This window comes from Haliaeetus albicilla, chromosome 8, assembly GCF_947461875.1.
Source record: "Haliaeetus albicilla chromosome 8, bHalAlb1.1, whole genome shotgun sequence".
Taxonomy (NCBI): Eukaryota; Metazoa; Chordata; class Aves; order Accipitriformes; family Accipitridae; genus Haliaeetus; species Haliaeetus albicilla.
The window spans coordinates 1,956-9,433 of record NC_091490.1 but is presented as its reverse complement, the minus strand read 5'-3'; the positions used below and the strand labels follow the sequence as shown (position 1 = coordinate 9,433).

The following is a 7,478-nucleotide window of genomic DNA, read 5'->3' as shown; positions in this document are numbered from 1 at the left end:
TTTTTTCCCCTCCGATGCTGGCCTGCTCTTTGTCCCTTTTGTCTCTCTGTGTCCTTCTGTCATGCTCCCTGTGTCTATTTAATCCCTTCATCTCTGTCCTGCAGCCCGTCGCTATTTTTTTTTTTCCTCTTCCGTGCCTTTGTCCTGCTCCCCGTCCTTGTCTCTCTTTCCCTTGGTTCTGCCTCCTGTCCTTTTTTCCTTTCTTGCTCCATCTCTCTGTCCTGCTCCCTATCCCTCCCGCGCTCTCTCTGTTTCTGTGTCCTTCTCCTTGCCTTTCCCCACGGTCTCTGTCTTGTACCCTCTTTGGTTTTCTTGTTTTCTGGGTGGCTGGGCCCGGCTACCCGCGGGGGTGCTTCGGCTGGGGGGTTTGGGGTGGGGGCCTGGCCGTGCCGGTGATGGCGGGGAAATAAAGCCTGAAACGGCAATCGTGAAGCGACGCCCTGCCTGTGCTGGGGCTGCCCGGCAGAGGCGTGGGGCCGGGCCCTCCGCAGGTCCCGAGCACTCCCCGAAACTACGTGTGGGGCCCCGGGGGTGCAGGGCTGTGGGGTGGCTACGCTCAGCGTCGCCCGTGGGCACTGCAGGGTCAGAAACGGAGAACAAGTTTTCTGTTCCTGGGGCTTGACAACAGGCTCGCGTGGCTGATGTGGGGGCTCGGAAACAGACCGAGCTGCGCGGCTTTGGGCCCAGAAACAGAGGTCCGGCCCTGCGTGTTTGGGCCTTGAGAACGGGCTCAGCAGCCGGGTTTTTTGGCTCCCAAATGGGCCCCGAGTCAGCTGGTGCGGAGTCCAAAAGCGGGAGCCGGCTTGGCTGGTTTTGCAGGCGGGTGGGAGGGTGTTGGGGACTGCGGGGGGAAGCGGGGGGCGGGCAGGGTGCGTGGACCCTCCCCGGAGATGGGGGTCTGGTTGTGTCGGACGCCGAAGTTTGGGAGTCCGGCACGCAGCAGGCCGAACTCAACATCTGTGATGGTCTGTGGGGGGGAAAGGCGCTTTTCAGACCCCACGTGCCCTCTTTGAGTCCAGCTCTTCTTTCTGCGCTGCTCAGAATAGTTGTTAAGTAATTAATCGCGCAAACTAACGAATATTTATTCGGCGTGTAACTCTGATGTTTAATCCCAATGCTCCAGTTTTGACAGCAGTTGATAGACAACCTTATGGAAAGCCCAGACCGTTGCACGTAGCTGGAGCTTGTAAGGAGAAGCAGCTGAAATCAGCCGGAGCTTCAGTGCGGAGCTGGGGCTTCAACGAGCCAGAACTGTAGCAAGCGGGAGCTGGAACGAGGCGGGGTGTCCGCTGTCTGGAGTGTGCATTAGCCAGAGGCAAAAGTACCTGCGGCTGTAAGGAGCAGGAGGCGTGATTAGCTGGAGCGTCTTTTCGCTGGAGCGTCCGTCGGCCGGACTGCGCTCCCAGCACGGCGGAAGAGCGGCCGGGCGCAGGCAGGGCTGTCCGCAGCAAGCCGCTCCGAGCAGCAGGGAGGCGAGTTGTCCTTCTGCCAGCGGGGAGCCTGGCCTCTTCCCTCGGGCATGCAATCCACGCCGCGCTCCTCTCTCTGCGTGGAGGGTCTCTCCCGGTCCGTTCCCGCGGGCAGAAGCGAGGTGGGGGTCCCCCGTCTCTCCTGGGGCAGCCCCCCCTGCAAGGGGGCGCGGGCGAGGTGTCGTCGTCCCCTCGGTACCGGGCAAAGGGGAGAGAAACCGGCCGGCGGGAGCTCCTGGGGTGCAGAGCCCTTCCGGCAGAATCCTCCCCTGTCTTTTCACCGTTGGCTGGGTGTGACAAGCAGGTTCATTTCTTTGTCTCCTCTTCTCCCAGTGTCACCTTCCGCGTCACACGAAGAAAATCCTGCGTGGTTGTCCTGGTTTCAGCTGGGATATAGTTAACTGTCTTCCTAGTAGCTGGTACAGTGCTATGTTTTGAGTTCAGTATGTGAAGAATGTTGATAACACTGATGTTTTCAGTTGTTGCTCAGTAGTGTTTAGACTATAGTCAAGGATTTTTCAGCTTCTCATGCCCAGCCAGGGCACCTGACCCAAACTGTCAACAGTGTATTCCATACCATGTGACGTCCCATCTAGTTTAGGAACTGGGAGGTGGGGGGCAGGGATTCGCCACTCGGGGACTGGCTGGGTGTCGGTCGGCAGGTGGTGAGCAATTGCCCTGCGCATCATTTGTACATTTCAATCTTTTTATTACTACTGTTGTCATTTTATTAGTGTCATCATTATCATTATTAGTTTCTTCTTTTCTGTTCTATTAAACTGTTCTTATCTCAACCCAGGAGTTTTACTTCTTTTCCTGATTTTCTCCCCCATCCCACTGGATGGGGGGGGGAGTGAGTGAGCGGCTGCGTGGTGCTTAGTTGCTGGCTGGGGTTAAACCACGACAGTGGTTAATTCCGCTTGCTGCTCAGGTAATCGCACGTATCAGGCTGGGGGAGCGGAGAGAAACACTTGCGAGTTCGAGGGCACTACAGATGCTCCACGTTAAACCCACAGAGAAGGCAAATTTGCTGCTAGTGCAGAAAAGCTGATGGAAAAATTGCTGTTAACAGATCGTGCCCTGTTCCTGAACTGGTCCCTTGATGTGTTTTTGTTTCAGGGGAAAGAATGAAATTTCCTGTCTGGTAAATTCAGAGCTGCCTGTTAGCTTCTTCAGGGTCGAGTGTTTCTCTTCTCTCTGTTCATACTGATTTGATGGGCAAGCTGGAAATAGCCTTTTACTTTTTTATGTATAACTGAATTTTTAGGAATATGTGGTGTCCCTGTAGTTCATTTTTGAGCACCTAGATGCCAGTAGAAATGTAATGAGCGAAACATGATGGGAACTGGTATTTAAACTTGATTTTTATTTGGGTTTTTTTTTTTCCTTCCCCATTAAGAGTGTTGATGGCATGTTGTCTCATGGGACAATCCCCATTCCATTCAGCGGAGTCTTCAGTCTAGGACTTAAGTGAAAAAGTTTGTCCTTCCAAAAAGGGACTAGTCATTCCTAGGACCGAGGCATAGACTTGGAGAGTCGCTTAAGTACGTGATCGGAATTAAAGCCAACTTTCAGTTGATGTTGCTGCTGTTGGTCTTTGCTTTCATTGATTTCTCCACCACTCCCTCGTGGTTGGGAGCTCTGAATCGTAATGTTGTTCGGTCTCTAACGCATTTCCACCCCCACCCCCCAAAAAAAGGAGAGGCAGTGTCTAAAAGTTAATTAGTTTCCTCACAAATGCGTGAGTAAATAAAATTTGAGTTATGATGATTAAAACCATAAAAACGACACCAGTCTTGCAGATCTGGACTATTTCTGAACAGGCATTCATCACATGCAGAAGTCGTCAGGGTACGGATCACCTGCGCTTCATGCTCTGACAAGACAAAATGCTGAGGCAGGGATGAGCTCTGAAAGAAGAAGAAAAAAAAAAAAAAAAGCTACAGGGTCACGGTTTTGTTTTGTTGTTGTTTGATTTTAGAGAGTGCAATATTGACTGGTGCCAGCCTGCAGAGCTCTTGTGCTGCCTGACCTCTCCTTCTCTTTCATGGCTGTAATTGTTGTTTGGATAATTGTAGAAGAGCAATTAAGTTACTTGCCTCTGTGAATGTGCTGGTAATACCAGGAAGGCAAATGCTTGAACCAGTAGTGAATAACTTGGCGACGAGTAGAATTTCTGAAGGAAGAACAGCAGCAGCGACAGGAAGCAAATAGCAAGTGACCAGAAACTTGCGTGTGTCAAAGGCATCAAAGCTTTCTTGCCGAACGTTGTTTGGCAATATGTTCCAAATGGCTTTTTTTGGTAAACGTAAATTTTCAGGAAGTTCAGGGCTGTGTGTGGCAAAACGTGTCCCTCTGCGTACACGTCCTGCTACGTAAATAGCATGGGTCAGTGGCAAGTCCAGTGGCAGGGCTGCTGTGCCCTACTCTCGACGTTGCCGTAGTAGTGTTGCGGTATTTAGACCTTAACGGACGGGCTGAGGAATGGAAGGAGAATGCCCGTTTTCTGTAAGGGCTCAGAATGCCGACCCTTTTCTCTGCCTGCCGCTCCCCTGTGCGTGAGATGAAGCTGTTTTATTTTTCTCCCTTGTTCCTGGTCTAAATATTTCTGGAGCTGTTGCTGCTGTGTGTTTGCAATTGGTGTCACTGCGTTTTTGTAGCGTTCTAGCGATGGGTCGTTTCTGCTGTGGCGAAGCGTCGAGATACGGTTTTCGGTTTAAAGCGTCAGAAACTACGTTCACGGAAACCGGTAACTCGCGGCGTAGGGGAAACCGATCTGGCGCGTGCAGCTGTGCTCGCAGGGGTGCTCGGTGGCTCCTCATCAAAACGGCAGGGTGTGTGCGTGGACATCCGTAGGGTTGCGCTCTGGGTCTGAGAGCGTTAATGTATTTTTGCTGTTGGAAGATGGAATGGAGCGTGTGCCTGTTAAATCTCAGGGCGGTCAAAAGCTAGGAGGGACCCTGAGCGGGTTTGGTGGCACAACTGCGGTTTTAAAAGATCTTGACCGTTTGGAGCAACGGCCTGGAAAAAATGATTCCTTTTTTGCAGCGAGGCAGTTCACGAGGACAGATGTGTTGCTGTGCTCTTTAGCAAAACTACTCAACTTGGGATGTGTAGGGTGATGAAGCCTCGGCTATACTAAGGCTTGAGAAAATGTATGTAGGTCTCTATGTCTGTCACCTGCGTGTATCTAGGAAAGTGAGTTCTAGTGAAAGTAAAGTTGCCAATGAGTCAAAAAAGAAGGGAGAAAAAAAAAAAGGCACGGTTGTCTGAAAAATGCAAAAGCTCTAGTGGCCTGTGTCAACAACTGTACCGAAGATGACGCAAAAATACTTTTTCCTCCGCTCAGTCGTACTGTCTTCACAAACCTTCACAAAAAAAAAAGGCAGCTTTGGATTCCTACCCAGTTTTATGCTAAAGTGTTGTGTGTGGTTTTTTTTTTTTTTTTTTTCTTCTTCTCTCAGCTGGATGTCAGCTGCCACCATTTCGCTGTGGTTGCCCTTTCTTCTGCCGTGACAGTACGAGACAGATGGAAAGTTTCCGTAGTGGTCTGCATTTGAAGAATAGTTTTTATTTGAAGAATAAAGTAAAGAGGATCTGTAGGGTTTAGGGATTATTCCGTGCGGGGCTGGGACGATAGAACACCAATATGATGATTAAAGTCATCCCTTTATTGAGCTTAGCTGATCATTTTTATACAATTCTCTAAGTTGTTTAGAAACTCTGATTGGTTGCTGCATGCAAGCATTTGGTGTCCACGCGCACAAGCATAAACAGTGCTTGGTTACATCGGTACTGTCCACGCGCACAAACGTAAGATAAAGTTAGTTATACCCGCTCTGTACACGCGCATAAACATAGGACATAATTGGCCGTATTAATTAGAGCATGCAGGACTTGTCTTAGTCCAATTGGTTGAGATAAGCCCCTGAATTGAGGTTGGTTGTGCCAAGTTCCCTTTATCATGGAATGTGCACCTGTGTTTTTCTAATTGGTATCTTTCTTTTTCTCTCTTCTTGTTTATTCTGTTCAAGGCCTTCTAAAAGCGTCTGGAACGCTCCTGTGACCGTGAGCTACTTGTAGGCCCAATAACTAAATTCCCTATAACTGAACACTACAAGGATCCAGCCAGCAGCTGCAGACAGGAGATAGCCTGCCTCTCCAGGTGAGGATAGATCCTTCTTAGTGTAGTCCTCAGCAGATCCGATCACCAGTGTGTACGGCAGGGTCTGTATGCGTAACCAAAACCACAGTACAGTCATGTAGTGTGTGTGTACATGTGAGGCTGTGTTTCTAGGAAGCCTCATATTGTAAGAGCTGTAAGGCACCAATCTATTCTCTTAGGTGGATGACAGTCAAGTGACTGCAGCTACAGAGGAGGAAGGGAGAGGGAGAGAGAGACAGACATGTCTGAACTGTCAAATTCTCCCAGCAGCTCCAAGAGCGGGAGGTACAGTGAGTCGTGGACCCCTGGGGCTGTGTCACCCCTCTTCTGCATCCCAGTCCCTCCCTGCCCCCACCTTTTCTTTCTCTCACTGCTTTAATTTTTTTGTTTTTTTCTTCCTGTACCTCTCCCTCTCTTGTTCTCTAAGTCCCCCTCTTTCTCTGTTGTTCTGCCTCTCTGTTTTCTTTTTCTCTCTGCACTTCTGACCTGTCCCATCCCTCTTTTTTTATCCTCTGTTTCTGCCCTGCAGCCCATCACTACTTTTTCTTTCTCCATCTATCCGTCTGTCTTCTTATCCCAATCTTGTAATTCCTCCCTGTCTGCCCTTTAGCCCTTCACAGTTCCCGCCGCTCTCAGCTGTCTGATGCTGTGTCTCTATTTTTAAATTCCTTTTTTTGCCCTGTGTTCTGGATACACTTTTACTTTCTTAGATTCTTTTGTTCCAGGTCCCTGTCACTATGTTTTAACTTCTTCCCTCACTGTCCCATAGCCCATTTTTGTCTTTATTATTCTCTCTCTGTCTGGTTCCCTGTCCCTATTCTTTATTTTCCCTCTCTCTTCCCTTTAGATCATCAGTGTTTTTGATATTTCTCAGTCTCTCTCATCTACCTCACTCTCCCCTTTTTTAATTCTTCCTTCTGCCCTGTGGCTCATCACTAATATTTGTTTTTCTCCGTCTCTCTGTCTGGTATTCTCTCCCTTTTTATTAGTTCCTCCTCTCTGTCCTGTAGCCCATTGCTACCCGCCCCCCGCCGCCCCATCTCTCTCTGTCTCCCTTTCCATACTTTTCAATCCCCCCTCTCTGCCCTGTAGCCAATCAGTGTTGTAGTGAGTTTGTGTGGCAAGCTGGGGCAGGGGAGTGGGCAGGGGCTGCAGGGGTGGGTTCTGTGAGAAGACACCAGGACTTGCCCCCATGTTGGGCAAAGCCAGTTCCAGCTCCAAGATGGAGCTGCTACTGGTCAAAGCTGAGCCAACCAGCAACCCTGGTAGCACCTCTGTGATATGTAAGAAGGGCTAAAAAATGCTGTGCAGAAGCTGTCAGTCCTGCAGACACCAAAGTCAGTGAAGAAGGAAAAGGAGGAGGTGATCCAGGTCCTAAAGCAGATTCCCCTGCAGCCTGCAGTGAAGACCATGGTGACACAGGCTGTCCCCCTGCAGCCTACGGAGGTCCATGGCAGAGCAGATATGCACGCTGCAGCCCGCCAGAGCAGGCGGATGCACCCAAAGGAGGCTGTGACGCTGTGGAGAGGAGCCCACGCTGGAGCAGGTTTTCTGGCAGGACCTGTGGCCCCATGGGAGTGACACCACACTGGAACAGAAGAACAACATGAAGAAGGAAGGAGCAGCAGAGACAACTTGTGATGAACTGACTGCAACCCCCCGCTCCCTCTCCCCCTGTGCTGCTTGGTAGGAGGAGGTAGAGAAGTCATGAGTGAAGATGAGCCCAGGAAAAAAAGAGAGGGGTGGGGGGAAGGTGTTTTTCAGATTTGTTCATATTTCTCATTATTGTACTCTGATTTTGACTGACAAATTAATTTCCCCAAGTTGAGTCTGTTTTGCCTGTG

At 50.0% G+C, this 7,478-nt stretch overlaps 1 long non-coding RNA gene across 1 annotated transcript; it reads left to right on the top strand.

The window, feature by feature from the left end:
- The first annotated feature begins 5,588 nt into the window (after nt 1-5,588).
- On the top strand, nt 5,589-7,104 carry LOC138686274 (uncharacterized). Its single transcript, XR_011325609.1, has 3 exons — nt 5,589-5,634; nt 5,814-5,919; nt 7,030-7,104. It is a non-coding gene; the product is annotated as an uncharacterized lncRNA (long non-coding RNA).
- The last annotated feature ends 374 nt before the right edge of the window (nt 7,105-7,478 follow it).